This window comes from Dermochelys coriacea, chromosome 4 (assembly GCF_009764565.3).
Source record: "Dermochelys coriacea isolate rDerCor1 chromosome 4, rDerCor1.pri.v4, whole genome shotgun sequence".
NCBI classification, from domain to species: domain Eukaryota; kingdom Metazoa; phylum Chordata; order Testudines; family Dermochelyidae; genus Dermochelys; species Dermochelys coriacea.
In genome coordinates, this window is record NC_050071.1 from 72,147,271 (window position 1) to 72,166,275 (window position 19,005).

Consider the following 19,005-nt stretch of genomic DNA (forward strand, 5'->3'; position numbering starts at 1 on the left):
GCTGGCACATCTGGCCCAGCCCCTGAGCTCCTGGCCTGGGAGGTTAGCCCCTGGCCTCTCCCCTGCTGTTCCTTTTTTGCAGCTCTGTGGACAGTGTGGCTTGCGCCTGCCCACTTCCCAGGCTTTCCAATAAGCCTGTCCTGCTGCTCTGAGTGGCATGGTTGGGGGGTGGATAGGGGACAGGAGGTCCTGAGGGATAGTCGGGGGTGGTTGGATGGGGTGGTGGTTTGGGGGTGGTCAGGAGACAGGGAGTGGGGGGGGGGTTGGATGGGGGTGAGGTCCTGGGGGGGGCAGTTAGGGTCAGGGGACAAGGAGTGGGGCAGGGGGTTGGATGGGTTGGGGGGGCCTGTCAGGGGGATAGGAGTGTGGATAGGGGTCTGGGCAGTCAGGGGATGGGGGGGTTGGATAGGGGGTTGGGTCTAGGGGGGTGGTTAGGGTGGGGGGTTCCAGGAGGTGGCAATCAGGGGACAAGGACCATGGGGGGGTTGGATAGGTCAGGAGTTCTATGGGGGGGCAGTTAGGGTGCAGGGGCCAGGCTGTTTGCAGAGGCACAGCCCTCCTTACCCAGTCCTCCCTACTGTTTCACAACCCTGATGTGGCCCTCGGGCCAAAAAGTTTGCCCACCCCGTGTTAGACCATCACTGGACCAGAATGACTGTTGGCTGAGGGCTTCTGGAAAGGAAAGTGATGCGATCCATCTTCAACAGGTTGACGCTTTTGTTTTTTGAAAGCTGCTAGGAGGATTGACATTCTTTTAGGATTCACTGGAAAAATCCACCTCCAAACTCGGTATCAAAAGCATGGACCTAATTCTGCTCTCACTTCCACCAGTTTTCCAATAGTGTCATTTGTATTGTCTTCAGTGAGACTATTCCCGCTTACACTAGTGTGAGACCAGAATCGGTTGCTGTGTGTTCTAGAAAATATTTCACATAGAAATGTATGTGGCTAGGGCTTGGTGGACTGCGCCTGTTGCTTAATTTACAGAGAGGGCCAGCCAGACCTCCCAGGCTAGGGAAATACTCTTCCTGCAGGACCTAGAATTCATCTTTCCCCCAGGCCAAAAACATCACTTTTGAAATACTAGTCCAAATGGATCTGTTGCCTATTCAGTGTTGCACCAGAAAGGAACACAGCTCGCTGTGCACAAGGAAGCAGGGTAGAATTCAGAAGTGACGTTAACGTTACTTGTGACTATCTGATTGCAGGCAACCGCAGACGCAAATGTAAGGAAAGGCCCTGTTACTGACCCACCTAGTAAGTCAACAGGTAGGTGAATTTGGATGCATCAAATGCACGTTCTCAAGTTACTATAAACTGTTCGCGAAAAAACTGTGGCACCGTAGAGACTCGCCCATTTATTTGCGCACAAGCTTTCCTGCGCTACAGCTCGCTTCCCTTCCCCGGATGCTTGGGGCGGCAGTCCGCGAATCGCGGCGGCAATTCGGCGGCAGCTGCTTGGGGCGGCAAAATTGGTGGAGCCGCCCTGCAAGCAGGCGCCCCTGACTGGGCAGGAGACCTCGCTCCGGCGGGGCCCCCGGAGCAGGCCGCGGCGGGTCAGGCTGGGGGCTCGCTCATTGGCTGGTTCGCAGAAGAACCTTGGGGCAGGCGCCGGCGTCCCCGGCCCGCCTGCGCGCAGAGGCACCCGCAGCGCTCAGCCTCGGCCTGCCGCCCGGCCAGCGGCGCGAGCCTTTGCTCCGGCGGGCCTAAGCGGGGCCGCAGGCCGGCGTGCAACGTTGCACCGGCCGGCGGGACGCGGAGGGCCGCGGCCCCGCCCCGCCCCTTGCGTGGCAGACACGCGCCCACTGACCTTCCTCCCAACACCCGCGGGCACGGGCGGCTGGGATCCCCGCTCCGCGCAGGGGCTCGCACCTGGAGACGGTCGCGGCGAGGCCGCTTTCGGCCGTGCTCGTGTGCAAATTGTAACGCGCCCTGGTGGGCACGTGCTGCTTGGGGGCACGTGAGCGCTAGGAAAGTGAAGCCCCGCGGAAGCCACTGCCCCCTGCTAAACGCCCACAGAGCTGTTGGCTGCCGGGACTGGGAACGGGGTGGGAGGGAGCAGGGAGGAGGCAGTGGAAGAGCAAAGGGAAAGATCAGAATTCAGGCCACGATTAAATAATAAGACTAAAATTAGGTTCCTAGCTATTTAGGCACCCTGCTAAGAGGCCAGATCTTCCCCTCTCGAAACTTCAGAGGCTCCAGTATCTCCTGTTGAGGGGTGCTCAGCACTTTGACAAACGGCTCACTTATTTAGTTGCCTAATTATGGGTAGGTAAATAAGTCAGCACCTAAGTCTCAGTTTTGGATGCTGGGGTGTCTAAGTCACTTGAAAAAGGGACTTAGGCTCCTAAGTTAATTTAGGTGCTCTTGAAAACTTCACCCACAGCAATAAGGAGTCCGGTGGCACCTTAAAGACTAAGATTTATTTGGGCATAAGCTTTCCTGGGTTGTAAACTACTCTTTCAGATGCATGGAGTGAAAATTACAGATGCCAGCATTGCATACTGACATGTGAAGAAAAGGGAATTACCTTACAAGTGGAGAACCAGTGTTGCCAGGGCAAGTTCAATCAGGGTGGATGTAGTCCACTCCCAATAATTGAGGAGGAGGTGTCAATTCCAGGAGAGGCAAAGCTGTTTTCTTTTTAAGTGAGCCAGCCACTCCCAGTCCCTATTCAAGCCCAAATTAATGATGTTAAATTGGCAAATGAATTTTAGTTCTGCATTTTCTTTGAAGTCTGTTTCTGAAGTGTGTGGGTGGGTTTTGTTTTTTTTGGTTCAAATATGGCTACTTAAATGTGTTGGAGAATGTCCTGGAAGATTGTCCTACTGGCTTTTGTATGTTACCATTCCTGATGTCCGATTTGTGTCCATTTATTCTTTTATGTAGAGACTGTCCGGTTTGGCCAATGTACATGGCAGAGGGAAATTGCTGGCACATTATGGCATATATCACATTCGTAGATGTGCAGGTGAATGAGCCCCTGATGATGTGGTTGGGTTCTCTGATGGAGTCGCTAGAGTAGGCAACGAGATTTGCTACAGGGATTGATTCCTGGGCTAGTGTTTCTGTGGTGTGCAGTTGCTGGTGAGTATTTGCTTCAGGTTGGGGAGCTGTCTGTAAGCAAGGGCTGGCCTGCCTCCCAATGTCTGAGAGAGGGACTGTTTTCCAGGATAGGTTATAGATCGCTGGAGAGATTTTAGCTGGGGGCTGTATGTGATGGCCAGTGGTGTGTTTTGCTATTTTCTTTGTTGCACCTGTCTTGCAGCAGGTGACTTCTGGGTACCTGTCTTGCTCCGTCAGTCTGTTTCCTCACTTCCCAAGGTGGGTATTGTAGTTTTTAAGAATGCTTGATAAAGATCTTGTAGGTGTTTCTCTGTCTCAGGGATTGGAGCAAATTTGGTTGTATCTTAGGGTTTGGCTATAGACAATGGATCGTGTGATGTGTCCTGGATGAAACACCCATAGTATAGCTTTACTTGCCTGTTTTTGAAAATCTTGGATTTGAGTTTGGGTTTATGGAGGTGCTGAGTGGGGAGAGGGGAAGAGAGATCTTCTCAGAAAAGGGAGTGGGGAAGTGTGTTACCTGAGCGGTGATGGGTAGAAGAGTCCGCTTCCCCACTTCACTGGGGGTGTGGAGACAGAAGCAGTATTGTATAGCAGGTCCAGCCTTGTTGTGCTTCTGCTAGGCATTCTAGATTCAGTCTGGGACCTACATCATTCAGCATTTAAAACTGATGTGATAGAAAATGATGTGATAGAAAGCAATTACCTTGAGTTTATTCTTAAAATATTTATTTTGATTTCATTGTTTAGATATTGGCAGACACAGGGATAAAGCAAGGGCCGGGAGCAGAAGCACTTACATTATAATTTACACATAATACCATAGTAAATATCCCCTCATACAGGAGGTGGGAAGAAGAGAGCATTTGGGGGAAGGTTAAAGTACTTAAAATTTGTTTGTCCTGCAGGGTAAAATGATTTGCGTTGTGTTGTTAAATCCTACACAGGTTTTTAGTAATGTGGGACTGTGAACGGGTTCCCCCTTCAGCTCCTGGGAGGTCTGGCTGGCCCTCTCTGTAAATTAAGCAACACGCGCAGTCTACCAAGGTACCTCCACCAAGTGCCTTTGTTACAGTGTGATGTACCTGGAGCATAAGTAGTAACAGTAGTCCCATCGAGCCCCCTTCCTGTTCTCTAACTCAGCCTTTCATGCTGCTTGCTTTCTTCTCAGCTACCCAGCTGTTGAACTAATTAGCTCACCCCTTCTGCCCTTCCAAATCACAACTACACGAATTGCATCCAGTGCCCTGGGTGATCTAAGTTACCAGGATGCTGGCTTTCAAAGGGCTCATTTTATAGCTGCCAACAGCACTCTGTCACAAGGGCAAAGGAGTGCAGAACACTATTATAGTACTAACCAGAATAGGTTGCCTGTTAGGAAGGATATGATGAAAGAAAAGGTTGCAATGCACATGTTTAGGTGCTTTGCTCAATCTGGGCCCAAGTGAACAGGGGGAGGAGGCAATTCAAAGTATAGAGCACAGCATTGAAAAAGGTGTAGCATCAAAGTGTGGGAGGATGTATGGGGCATGTAGTTGAGTGGAATGTAGGGTACATAATACAAAAAATTGATAGAGTAGAAATGGTAAAAGGGGGCCTGAGCTGTGGTGGGGCCACCTGAGTCATGGCCCTACTACTACTGCTAAGCATAGGCGGGGTGGCTAGAACTAGAGGGGACTCAGCTACCTCAAATCTGAGCCACTCTGCCACCTGTGTACGCAGCCCAGGTGAAGCCCCATTCTGGTGGTACCAGGGCTTGCTTGGCACTGAGCCACCTGGCTGCCAGGCAGCAGGAGGAGCAGAGAGTCCCCAGAGCCCAACAGTGGCAATGAGGCAAGTCTGTGGGGCCCCAGCATGGTGCTGCAGGTAGAATCTGTCTCAGGTGCATCCAGTGACTCCACCCTGGTACAGCAGTGGTGGGGGGGGGGAGAATGGATGGCAGGAGGTGGGGTTGGAAAAAACGACTGGCACTGCCACACAGCCCCCCTTGCTCGCAGCCATCCAACCCACAGCTCCTACAAGCCTCTCTTCAATGCCCCTCACACAACCCCCACCCCTCCTTGCAGTGACCCTTTTCCAAACAGTACCATCCTCTCCTGACCCTTTTACTACACATCCCCTTCTTATCTAGGTTACACAACTATAGCACTTCACAGCCATTCTGGAATTCTTTGAATTGACACACTAGCCCTGGCAGCGGGTGAACTCCCAAGGGCTCCCTCCACAGATTGAACTTGACCACGTGAACAAGTGTTAAAGGCACATAACCTTGTTTACATTAGGCAGTTAACATGTTACCTAGACCAGGATTTGGAAGGTATTGAGGCCTGAAGGTAAAGATCAGAGTTTAACTGCAACATGGGGACAGCAAACCAGGGAAGATTACCAGGATGCCTTTTTGGCATTTTTTTTATAGGGGACTTCATCATGAATAGCTATTGTACAGTTATAGCTTCATGTCTGCCAAGTATTTCTGTGAAATTAATGCATACAAAATGGAAAGTTTTTCTGCTCCAACTTACATTAAAAAGGTCTGGGAAAGAGTTGTTAGTTTGATGTGAGTGTTAGCAACGTTGTAACTTAAAAATTAAAATTTACCATTGACTTTAATGGGGCCAGGATATCACCTGAAGTATGTTTATGGGAATAATGGCTAAAAAGTGGTGATGCTGAGACATGAGAGACTGTGGAGTCCGAAATCAGAATTAGTCTAGAGGTGTATAGAATTTATGGAACTCTAGACTCGTGTACATATTCAGGCCGCAACAGATGCGAGTTGGATTTCAAAACAGTAGTTAAATCTGTCATCCTGTGTATAATCGTATTTCCAAACCTTTGGTGGTGTTGTCCAAGGCACAATCTGAAACCCAATGAAGTCAGTGGAAAGACTCCCTCCGATGGGATTTACAAACCCCTCCACTAAGGCAGAGAGGCAGGGAAAGGCTGGAGCAGTTACTGGGCCAGTTCTATTCCTCTGTGATAAGGTTCCTGGGGTGCAACTGGACTATGAGATCGCTGAACCCTCTGTCCCACCAATCTGGGGTATCCCTCTCACCCTGTGGTGCTGTTGCTAACTCACAAACCTCTGGCAGGTACTGCACTTTCACAGACCTCCACAGGCAGGGCCACACCCAACTGTGTTACATGCTTTGCCAACCATGAGCCAACAATAGAGAGGCTCCAGCCAGTTCCCTACAGCTCCCCATGTTATACCAATAAAATAAAAACCAGCAGGATCTTATTAAAGGGGAAAAGGCAAAATGCCACATTTATTGTGAATACAGAAAGAATTATAGTAAGCAGTTAGTTATATATTTATTCACATTCATTCATACACACGGGTTCTGCAAGGTTGTCATTATAGTTACCAGCTTGAGAGTTGCTCATGCCAAGCCACTAGCCAGGTGGTCTGGACATGAGGAGGGAGCAAGGCCTTGTCAGATGTTCATCTGACGCTCCTGGAAGTTGGTTTGCAGAATCAGACCCCAAAGTTCTCACTTTCTAGAGTCCATTGTTATAGGAATTTCTTCCTATGCCAGTCTATGGGAATTGCTTCATCATGCTGTTGCTGAATCAATCAGCAGATGGCACATTCCTGATGGCTCGGTGCTGCCAGATGTTATCTTGTTCTTTGGTTCTCCCATTCTTGAGGCGGTTGGGTGGATTCCAGTCTGCTCTCCGGGGGTCCTCTGGTTATTTCCACTTGACTCCTTCAGCTGATGGACACTGGATTCTTAGGCTGGCCCCTCCCTGATCATTCAGTTATTATCCACACCAAGCATCCATCCTCTATCTCTATTTTAATCATAATTGTTAACAAAGCAAGACGAATACAATAAAAGTGGGGGGAGTCTCTGGGTGCTGTTTGTATTGTTACAGAGTATTGCTTTGAGTCTCTCTGGGTGAGTAGTTGTTGTTACAAAGAATTGCTTTGAGAACAGACTGTCTTAAAATGTACTAACACAATTAGCAGCTTGCAAGTTTCACACATGGAGGGAGAGAAACAGTACCAAAAATCAAGAGACCTCTTAATTAGTAGTACCCTGGAATTTAAACTATGGGGAATCAAACTCATTTGTGATTTTTAATACAGAACTTCTTTAATATGATCCAACACCCAGTACAGCACCCCAGAATTGGACAGTCACACTGGTCAGGCTTCTGACTAGGACAAAAGTTAATTACCCCCTCCCTCAATGTGGAAAGGGCACACACTTGCCTTTGTACACTGAGCTGAGACTTCCCAAGCACTTCAACTAAAAAGCACTGTTTTAGGTAAAATATAAAACAGATATAACTACAGAAAGATGGGTTTTATTAAGTGATTATAAGCAGCAGGTGTGCAATCAAAGTTGGTTACCTAAGAAATAAAATAAATTCACAGTCAGGGTTCTACAAACTGAACAGGATTTGAATCAAGCAGTGTCTCACGCTGACAGATGGTACAAGCAGGCTACAGATCTTCAATACACAGGCTGGGGCTCTTTTCCAGCCTGGGACCACCATCCTCAGTTCAAAGTGTTTGTCCTCCAGATGTTTTTTTGAGGTGTTGAATATGGGGTTAAGAGAGGAGAGGCCCAGTGATAGTTTCTTCTAGCTGGTTGGAAAGATCGATGCTTGTGATGTGGGGTCTGCCCACATCAAACAGTATCCATTGTCTAGGTGCTCTGAGAACTGTTCTTGGATGGCTTCTGGGAAAGTGGATTCCCTTTAATTGGCCATCAGCATATCTGGCTACTCCATATTTCAGTAACCACACTCATAGCATAACTTCACATACAACGATAGCACATATGAGCCAACAGGATTATAATGTTCAACAGATCAAAACTTTTAAAATGATACCACACAAGGCATACTTTGTACAAAACCGATCATAATTATGACAATGGTGAATATGAGGGTTCCAGGATGCTGCTTAGTAGTAGAGTACCATACCCTCAGGTGCTGCTGAGAATGCTCCTGGGAAAAGGAACATTCTAAAAAGGCTCTAGCAGCCCTGGCAGGGGGAGGAGAGAAGCAATTTCCAGAATGAGTGCTTCCCTGCGACAGGAGCAGAAGAGGCTCTAACTGAGGTGATCCAGCTGTCAGTCTTTCTCCCTCCCCACAACCTCGAGAGAGGGAGAAACATGGGGACATGAGAGGGTTGTCTACATCAGCCCTGAGACTCTGGGGGTTTGGTGAAAAGGACTAAATACCTTGTGAGGCATCAAACATTGGCCAGGCCCCAAGCTGAAACATTGTGTGGGGTGGACAGTGTCCCAGGGCAAGGTGAACAGGAGATGGGCCAAGAACAGGCCAACCTGTACTTTCAGGGTCTTGGGCTGGGCCCTGGTGGAGTGGGAGGGCCCAGAAGCCCCTGTCCAGCCCAGATTCCTGTTTGCCTAGCCCTGGGATGAGCAGGACTAGGGTTTTACCAATTCAAAAGCTGACTGAGTAGAATCCTTTCTCTATGGGGTCCTGGGCACATTGGGTGAAAAGTGAGACCAGGGCAACAGGCCCTGAGCACTACACCTGCTCACCAAAGTGGCAACCCTGCTACACTGATTTCAGTGGGCTGTATTGGGACCCTTTAGTAGATTTCAGTGCTGCATTATTGGAAACAAACTAAAAGAAATTGGAGAATATAGCTTATTTGATTATCCAAACTGCATTCATATGTTGAAGCTTGGATCTTTTAGCAGTTCACTCATTACCAGTTGCATACCCTATAAACCACAAATCAAAATGAATTCCCTGTTTATACATTATGTAAGAGTAGTCACTTCTCGGCTTTTCTGGTAGTTTTTTTTTTTTTTGTGTGTGTTGCTATAGGGTGTATGCTATTTGCAGTAAGTCTTGTGAAATTCATTAAGAAATTTTGCTCTGAATGTGTAATCACATAATTTTAAGGAACAGTATCTTTCCTTTAAAAAAATTCCCAATATTATCCTTGAATCCCAAAACAGATGGACTATGTTATTGGTCCAGTCTCATTTTTTTTCTTTTTAAATTCAAATGATCCTATATTAAGAGTGCAAAGAGGCTAGAAAGGAGTGCACTTCAGGATGTCGGCCTCCCTCCCCCCTCGGATTTAAAGATTGGTTTGGAAAGAATGGACAGAAAGAAGCTGCCCTTGCTATGAGACTGTGCCAAGATTCAATCTACAATATTTTTGTGATTATTTAAGGTTGTTACAACACTTTTGTAATGTGACCTGAACCATTGTAGTTTCTATATCTTAAGGCACATAAATAGATCCTAAAAAAGAGCTCTCAATGGGCTGATTGAGGACACTGAATATCCACCAAACTAAATGCCATTCCATAGGCAATATTAGACCATCATAAAAGGACCTAGTCTAGCATGCACTGTGGTGTGCCACAGGAAGTGTTAAAATTCACTGGAATTATTTGGTGGTATGTGTGCTAAGCAGTATAGATGTTACCTGTAGAAAAGAGGCAAGATTAGAGACATCTGTGTACTAATGTTAACTGTTTGACCACTAGATGGCAGCTGTGCACTTCATTTAGTTCAATTTCATGATCACTAAATGAAAAATTCCTGCCAAAATCAAGTCCGCTTATTTCGTTAGATCGTAATTGCTTTACTACAGGCAGTTTATGAAACTAGAAGTGAGGTGGCAGTGTTTGCAGATGATACTAAACTGGTTAAGACCAAAGCAGACTGTGAGGAACTTCCAAAAAGATCTCACAAAACTAAGTGATTGGGCAACAAAATGGCAAATGAAATTTCATGTGGATAAATGTAAAGTAATGCACATTGGAAAAAATAACCCCAACTATACATACAATATGACAGGGGGCTAATTTAGCTACAGTTAATCAGGAAAAAGATCTTGGAGTCATCATGGATAGTTCTCTGAAGATGTCCACACAGTGTGCAGCGGCAGTCAAAAAAGCAAACAGGATGTTGGCAATCATTAAAAAAGGGATAGAGAATAAAACGGAGAATATCTTATTGCTCTTGTATAAATCCATGGTACACCCACATCTTGAATACTGAGTACAGATGTGGTCCCCTCATCTCAAAAAAGATACTGGCATTAGAAAAGGTTCAGAATGATTAGGGGTTTGGAATGGGTCCCATATGAGGAGAGATTAAAGAGGCTAGGACTTTTCAGCTTGGAAAAGAGGAGACTTAAGGGAGATATGATAAAGGTGTATAATCATGAGTGGAGTGGAGAAAGTGAATAAGGAAAAGTTATTTACTTGTTCCCATAATGTAAGAAGTAGGGGCCACCAAATGAAATTAATGGGCAGCAGGTTTAAAACAAGTAAAAGGAAGTTCTTCACATAGCCCACAGTCAACCTGTGGAACTCCTAGCCTGAGGAGGTTGTGAAGGCTAGGAGTATAACAAGGTTTAAGAGAGAACTGGATAAATTCATGGAGGTTAAGTCCATTGATGGCTATTAGCCAGGCTGGGTAAGGAATGGTGTCACTAGCCTTTGTTTGTCAGAGGAGATGGATGGCAGGAGATCACTTGATCATTACCTGTTAGGTGCCCCAGAGGGAGTGAACCTGGCATTGGCCACTGTCAGTAGACAGGATACTGGGCTGGATGGACCTTTGGTCTGACCCAGTATGGCCATTCTTATGTCCTGCCTGGGCTATTCTGCCTGCATTTTTATCTTGAGGGTTAATTCCAGTTGTGCCAATGCTTAGTAGCAGCTGAAACAACTAGAAGTTTAAAAGGTGATGGTATCAGAGCAGCGATACAGATGAAAGTGGAAGTTTGACACAGACTTGATCAGATCTTAAGAAATGGACAGGAATAAAATTAGCCATGTTAAATATCTCACAGCCTTCCTTCCATCCTGACCTCATGCTGTCCTCTATCTGCATGGAAGGTCCTAAATTAGGTGAACGTTCAAATGTGCAGCAGCAAAAATAGATCAAGCAGACTCTGAAGAACATAAGCTCTCCCTAGCAATTTTGAGTGGAATTTGGCCCAGTGTAGGGATGAGGTCTCGTAGATCTGCTGGCTAACTCCGGCCAATTCTACCAAGAGTCTAAAGCCACTAGAGTTCTGATTGCATTGGTAGTGAGTTTGTGGGTAACACATGACAGTTGAATCCGTCACATTTTTTTTTCTCTGCTTGTAAGTTGTTATGCCTTGTCTCTTAAGAATGTAAGCTTTTCAGGGAAGGAACCATCTCTCTCTTTGTACAGTACCTATACACTGAGGGGCTTAACTTGGTTAGAACCAATAGATGCTACCATAATAAAAACAATAATAGTTCATGAATAATATGTAATGGAAGGATTCCTTATACCTGTCCCGTGAGGAGAATCCCAGTGCAAAGCATGTTTATGGACTTTTTTTATCCAGGGTTCAAAGATTTGGTTTGTAGTGAGAATTGGTGGGGGTGGAGAAAGTTAAAGGAAAGACTTTTTTTTTTTTTTTTAAATGGTGACCATTCCCATTGCTCTCTCCAAAAAATCCCTTTAAAATTAAGACTAGTAAGGAAAGCTCACTCAATACTTCATGCCCATTTCCATTTGTTGAAGTGTACAGAATTTGGAAAACATACATGTATTACGCCAGGGTGCTTTTCATGTATTCCTGTCACATCTTCTATCAAAGGATTTTCCTCTTTACCATTCTCCCATTGTTGTGCTGCAATGATCTTCAGTTGAATGAAGTTGTAAAGCATAGTGGCACAATGGCCCTGGTAACTGTAATGCTGATAAGTCCCATAAAATGCTTAAAATAAAAACAAAAGCAACAGCCTTCTTCAGTGCTGTGATAAGGTGCTCTTGGTTTCGATCTATTTGAAGTAACTCATTTTGCGTCCAGTTGTATTGGAGGACTGACTGTACACAGAGATGCAGCAGTGGGGTGGCAGGATGTACAGGAGTGGTTGCCACCCTCTTTGTTGGGAATCACAAATAAGGGAAATGCCCATGTGCAAACTGCAAGAAAACACACATTTCGCTTGTACCAGACCCTGGTGCAGTTGCTGCCACTTTTTTATGCTCCATTTCCCATGAAGAATAGGATAGGTCTGGTGTGGGGGGGGAGGGGGGGCGCATCCTGAGATTGAACAACCAGGGCAAACTACGAAGAATTGGGCAGGCGGTCCCCAAAACTTGGGGTTATTTCTAATAATTAGATTCACCAAACCAGGAACAAAGCAGCTTCTACAACACCTTACTAGTTACCCAGATTTTATCCAAACACAGTTCCTTCCGAACAATCCAACCTTGGACTTTCCCCCTCCAGACAGCCAAGTCAAATATAATAAGACTGACTGACCGAAAATCTTGTTCATCATATTAAAAAGTTCTGCCAATCCCAAAGGATTGGACACATTGTCCACCCAGTCAATGAATATTTCAGACTTTACCCAAATATATGCTTACAGCCAATTCTTATTAACTAAACTAAGATTTATTTAAAAATAAGAGTATTGGTTAAAAGATCATCATACGTACAGATATGAGTAGAGTTCTTATGTCACTTTCATAGTAGAGAACTTTCAGAATTAGTTCCATAGGTTATAGTCCAATATTGGGGAACTGGAGACTTCTGTCTTGTGACTCAAACGTCCCTCTTCAAAGTTTAAGCAGATCTGAGATAACAGGATCAGGGCCCAAGAGTTTTTATAGTTCTCTGGCAGCTTCTTGACAGCCGGCATTCCTTGGGTGAAGCATTGTGGCTTTGAAGCAGAACCTCCTATTTCTTATGTACCATTGGTAATTAGCTGCATGGATTATCATAAGGCAACTGCCCATCTCCCACCATTTATAGGTAGCTTCAGGAGTGCAAGTACGGCAGTACACTCCATACCTGCAAGAGATTTCTAGCTGGTACAGGGTCTCGGAAAGACACTGGGCCCTTGGATGGCCCCATGCTGGCAGCTCTACCCCCTGCCCCCACATGGCTGCGTAGCCTTGCCGGAGGACATGGCTGCGGGGGGTGGGACTGCGCTCTGCTCCTTTTCCCCCTGCTGCATTCATTCTTAACACCACAATACACATGCTAACAACCTTAAACAAAGGTTTTGTTTAAGGTTGTTTTTGTTTTATGTTGGTCAGGACCATGTCAAAGGTACAGGAGTTGGTCATTAGTGTCCTCCACTCATGAACAGTGCTATGAAGAAGCTGACTGAAATCTGTATGGGTAAAGAACTAAAGGACCTAAGTGGCCTGGTTGACTTTTGGGCAGCAGCTCTTGCAGTTTTGCAGGCTGGGCAGACTCTGTCCCTCCATATCTGACTACATGCCCTGGGGATTTATTATTTTCTATTCCACATGTGACATCTCTGCTGCTATTGTTTCCAGATGTGACCTTCATGTTCTGGAATAATGTGTGATGATGAACCTGGCATTACAAGAGGAATCTAATACCAAACAATAAAACAGGGAAAGAATGTAGGTCTCTGTCTAGAATAACATACAAGGGAGTTCAATCTAATTATTCAACAAGAAAACTTGGCTAACCAGTAGTGGAAAAAAATAAATTTCCCCTTGTAACACTGGGAGGTATGTTAGGCCAAATATAGGACTGAAGCACCGGGGGGAATTATCATTGTATATAAGCCACTGTCGAGGAACAATGCACTATACCTGGCTGAAAGAGAACTCAAAGATCAAGGAAGATTCTCCTATAAATCTTTTCTCTTTACATTTCCTCTCCTGTTCTCCATTCATAAATTCCTTCCCTTTTCAGTATCTTTGTGTGCAGTAGATGTGATGGTTTTAGGTTTTGTGTGTCTTGTATCTTTCAATTTCTAGGAATTTTTCACCTCTGCAGAGCTCATTGCCTATTTTGTTCCCAGAGTTGCTTGGTGTCCATAAACCAGGAGACATACAGACTGTTCTCTCATGAAGATTTTCTTTTTGTTTTTCTCTGTCAAAAATAACTCATTTGAGGTTGAAAAAATGTATGCTTTATTCTTTGTATATGGAAGCATAATATCTCCTTTTATAGTGGAAACAGAGTGAGATTGAACAAAGATCCAACAGATGAAAAATCGGTTGTATTTTACAGATGGTCTCTGTGTTTAAGTATTAATCTGAATGTGTGCCAGTATGCCCTCACTGACTAGGCTCAAAGGTGCAGTCACACCTGAACAGGAAAAAATTAACCTTGCTCTTTTAGGCTAAACCAAGTCATGTCACCGGCTCCATCTCTGTTGTTACATAACAGATGATACAACTCCAGTGGGGCATGGTGTTGGCACATAGGGTCTTAGGAATATGGTGCGATTTTTTTTTTTTTTTTTTTCCAGAATCTCTTTTGGGAATAGTCATGTATGTGAAATAGCTGGTACTTATGATTATGCTATTTCTATGCATGTATCATCTTGGTATCTCAAGTTATGAATATTAACTATGTTAATTTTATTAAGATGATGAAGTAAAAAGAAAACGGTACAGAGTTTAAGCATAGAAGTTTCTGGTTATCTGACAATAAGGTACAGATTGTCAAGGGGTGCGAAATTCAGTTTAGGAACAGGTGGCATATGGAAGACATAATCTGCAATCTCCCTGATCGGGGGTAAAAGGTTAACGGGTCAAATTATAGAAATTGAGATATGGGGGTATGTTCATATAATGGCTATGTTCAGGTGTGGAGTATGAGTGGATAGGATGATGAGGATGGATTTACGCTCATTTGGTGAGATTTAATGTTCAGTGAGTTTGTTTCCAGTTCATATGGTCCAATGGAAAAAGTCTCACTGTCCCTTTCTCATAGTTGATGCACGATGTCTCTCCGGCTCACACCTCCTGTGGTAATGCCCACAAGGTATTTAGCCAGCACATGAAGGGACAAGTCAAGTTGAATGGCCCATTAAGGAACACTTAGCTCACAATAAGAAAAGGAGTACTTGTGGCACCTTAGAGACTAACAAATTTATTAGAGCATAAGCTTTCGTGAGCTACAGCTCACTTCATCTGAAGTGAAGCTTATGCTCTAATAAATTTGTTAGTCTCTAAGGTGCCACAAGTACTCCTTTTCTTTTTGCGAATACAGACTAACACGGCTGCTACTCTGAAACATGTCATTAGCTCACAATGGATCCTGGAAAAAGCCTGTCTCTTCCTGTGAACTTTCTAACTAAAGTGTGGGTGGTGGTGATGGACATGTAACTTGCCCATGTGACTGAAAACACCATCTTTCACAGTGAGAACAATTTTCTCTTCACTTTGGCAAAAGGCGGGGTGGGTTGGGGGTGGGGCAGTGAGGAGTCCCATGGAGGGTCATGTGGGGAGGTCATGTGCCCCTCCTTGTGTCCCTCCCATGAGTGCAGTACTGGCAAGAAATGATTTCTACTTGCACCACTGGGTAGTTTATTACAAATTTCGAAGAGAAATAAAGACCATGATATTGTTACACCCAAGCTTCATCAAAATATTAATATTCCCTTTTGATCTTTGAATCAGTATAACATAGTGACAGACAGGACCTGTCTGTTTACATGGTTAACATCTCACAAGATGTAAGTAACCACATACAATTAGTATTACCTCTAATTCTCTAACAATACAGGATTTTATTTCAAAGCTCTAGTCTAGCTAACATGGCTCGGTTAGCTATGTATAAGGACTAGCCCTAATTACCATTTATATACTTTTCTAATATGTCTTTAAAGGTAGAATTTGGGTCATTTATCCTGCAAGTTGCTTAACCTTTTCTGTCTCAATGTCCCTTCTGGAAAGAACCAAGAATAGAACCTAGAAATCCTGAATGCCAGTTCCAGATTTTTTTTTCTCAAAATATAATCTTATTCCAAACTGTACTGATTCCAAAGTTGCCAGTACAACTAAATATTTTATATAAACTTTTTTTCATAAACTCTGGTTATCAGCATTGCTCTGAGAGAAAGCCGGAACAGACACTTCTCAAATCACATTTTTGTCTAGGCTGCTGAAGCCAAAATTGGATGGGGCAAGGATCAATAATATATCCAGTTAGTATCCTAAATATAATCCTAATATAAATGAAATCTCCTGACTATGTTTAGATAAATGGCATTCCACAGAACCTAAGCCCTGTCATTTGGTTGCATATTGTAGGAGAACAAGAGATGTCGTGCAAACTCTAGTCTGTAAATCTTCTAGGATATGGGTGCTCACTAATTTGATTTCAACAGGTGCCATTCCCAGGGCTCAGCCCTTGCAGAGTTAATTCTGGTTGGGTACACCAATATTTCTCTCCCACTAGCTGTTCTTATTCCTATGCTGTTCTTCATTTCTGTTTCCAGAGGGTTCATATAGATGTGCTACGGTCTGAACCACACAAGTGCTAAGAGAAGTGCCTTAGGGGTAGGAGTGGTCAGAGCCAGATTGAGACCCAAGTGTAGGTAGGAGCACTTAAAAGTAAATACACTACTTGTCAGTTCATAATGGTCAAGGCACTGAGAAAAGACATGTTCAGGCATGAATTTGAGAACAGACATGCTGTTATATTCCTTTACTTGCTCTTAAGATTGCCTATTCCAGACACCATCAGACACTTTGCCTCAGCATATATGTACCCTCATGCACTTTGCAGATTGGAGAAAAGAAAATTCTTTAAAGTTTACCTTTTTGGTTTATCATTCAGCCTCTCACCGTGACAAAAATTTACCTTGACTTTAGCTTTCTTTCATATACCTGAAATTATTTTAAATTTTTTCAGCACATTCTAGTGTGAACTGTAAGATTAATGCAGATGTCTAATTTGGGGACAACATTCTTCCTTTCTGTATAATCTAATCTGCTGCAAATTTAACTTTCAGTTTGACAGTTTCAGTGTTGAACTGATATACATAGGTCTTATTTTACCTTGTCCTCTGATCTTTTAAACTTCTTAATGCTGAGAGCTGGATTTCCTTAGCACACATCCCATGTCCATCTGTGGTGGAAAGGAATTGATTGTGGCTTTCTGGGAGCAAATTTCTGTATGCAACATGAAACTAACACATTATAAACCCCATACCCATTGAGTTCAGCCCTTGGCATGGACATGCTCTCCAATTATTTCATATTATGCCCTGAGGAAAATAAGATAAGTTGTGATTCGAGATATCTACTGCAACTTCTTTGGAGCTTCATTTCTCATCTGCCAAATTTGTACCTATTAGATAAAAGATCATTTGAAAACCTTCATCTTCAGGGACATTTTAGAGGTCTTCTGCATATAACCCGGATCCCTCTACCCATTCTACCTCTCAAGAAGAATCTCAAAGGCTTCTATTAAAAACACCCAATATTACCTTTGAAACCCCCTTACGGTAGGTCATCAATTATTTGTTGATTACCTGTAGTCCACAAAAGAGTCTGATGACAAAAATTGTATTCAGAGCACTTATTCATAGTCAACAGTCCTAGCTTAGTACCACACTTAGATTGTTCAAGGACCTGAAGCACAAGAAAAATCTTTGGAGGGCCATAAAGGAAAAGATTCCTTTTCAAAGGGCTGCATGTTTCAACAAGGAAAGACTATCTTAAGTTATTGGCCTAATCACTGAGTCACTAAGTTCATTTTCTTGCCTCTTGTACTCTTGTTGGAAGGCACTGGAGGAGACTGTTTCCACTCGCATCCTAGAGTAAAGCCATTCCACTTAAAAATTCAGAGTTAGGTTTGAAGCTGAATATTGACATTCTGGTGCAGAATTGGAGTGACTTCACTGGCAAGTCTCCTGCATATTGACATACATGGCCATTGTATGATAGTGTTCTTTTCACTTCTCTATCAGGATTCCTTTACTTCTGCTTCAAGTCCTTAAATATTCCAGGTGTGTCATAAGATGTTATGTAGGTTTCAGTGTGATAAATAATTATGTAAAATTATCCTTCAGTGTCTAGCAGAGTAATGGCTAAGGATATAGGATTTAAGGGTGAATTTTGCTCAAAAATATGTAAACACAATGAAGCATATTACACTTTCTGAATATACTACCAGTAGCACAGGTGCTGACTTTCCTGCTGTGGGTGCTCCATCCTCGCTGTGCCCCACTCACCGTGTGCTTGCTGCTTGCTCCTCTCCACCTCCTCCAAACGCCTCCTGCCAGCTGCTCGTTGCTCCACTGGCCAGCCCCAGGGGCTCTGGAACCAATGTGGCTGATGGGTCCTGAGTACCTGCTATTTTTTGTGGGTGCTTGAGCCCTGGAGCACCCACGGTGTCGGTGCCTATGACCAGTAGGATTGTTAGACTTCTTTATGCTAATTAGTATGTACCTGAAATTTAGGAACCCGATTAATGTAGTAATGTATATGCAGATCTGTAAGGGAACCTTAAACTCTGGAGTCAGAAGAGTGTCTGTAAGAGACAAGACTCCTCAAAGAAATTTTCAAAGCCTTGGGGTCAGAATCTGAGAAAAGAGAGATGTACTTGCTGTACCAACCTTTGTATCTATTGCTGTCTTTCGGGTTCAAGATAAAATATACTACCTTTTAGAACCTATGTCATGGTTACTGAAGCCAAGATAATAGTAACTTAAGAGGCTTAAGATTGTGACACTGAAAAGAGGAGTAAAAATCTAGCTAGGCTGTGAAATCAAAAGATAAGTATCACTGGGTGAGCTGGTCCTTTCAGGTGTCTGAGATTCAGCATGTTTCTTCCGGGGAAGGCAGTTAATACAGGGGGTTGTACGTGAGGGCAGTTTGAGTTCAGTCAGAGGAGTCGCAAAGGAGTGTAGACCTGGAAGTGAAAGTACTGTTAAAGAATGGAATGATCTGTGAGGAGGTCTAGACTGAATAGCTTTCAGAGGTCCTAGGCGGAAGACTTGGGAGAGATACCTGTGGAGAGCAGGGACCTGCTAGAAGGTATGCCTCAGCAGGGAGAGCTGAGAACACTGTACAAAGAGTGGTGAGCTAGCTAGGAAGACTGGGTAGGAGATTTGTACATATCTTGAAGGTTAGTTATCAAGCTTCCCAAAAGGTGAGTTGACACTGCAAGGTTTTCCCCGCAATAGCATTGACTCTCTGGAGAGGAGAAACCAAGGC

At 44.2% G+C, this 19,005-nt stretch overlaps 1 protein-coding gene and 1 long non-coding RNA gene across 11 annotated transcripts in view; one reads left to right on the top strand and one right to left on the bottom strand.

Moving 5' to 3' along the window:
- Positions 1 to 1,974, bottom strand: part of LOC119855319 (kynurenine/alpha-aminoadipate aminotransferase, mitochondrial-like) — a 44,748-nt gene extending 42,774 nt beyond the window's left edge. For 3 of the 9 annotated variants that reach the window (XM_043513377.1, XM_043513378.1, XM_043513379.1), the window contains exons 1-4: positions 1,823 to 1,921; positions 1,510 to 1,519; positions 993 to 1,002; positions 569 to 578 (exon numbers count right to left, since the gene is read on the bottom strand). The gene's annotated coding sequence lies outside the window, so the exon portion shown is untranslated. Of the gene's footprint in view, positions 1 to 568; positions 579 to 992; positions 1,003 to 1,507; positions 1,520 to 1,810 lie in introns of those variants that run through there. The other 6 variants (XM_043513380.1, XM_043513376.1, XM_043513381.1 and 3 more) reach the window with 5 other exon arrangements.
- LOC122459897 overlaps positions 1 to 19,005 on the top strand; it is a 102,616-nt gene that overhangs the window by 515 nt on the left and 83,096 nt on the right. For both annotated transcript variants that reach the window (XR_006280867.1, XR_006280866.1), the window contains exon 2: positions 1,209 to 1,269. This is a non-coding gene — a long non-coding RNA (uncharacterized LOC122459897). The remainder of the gene's footprint in view (positions 1 to 1,208; positions 1,270 to 19,005) is intronic.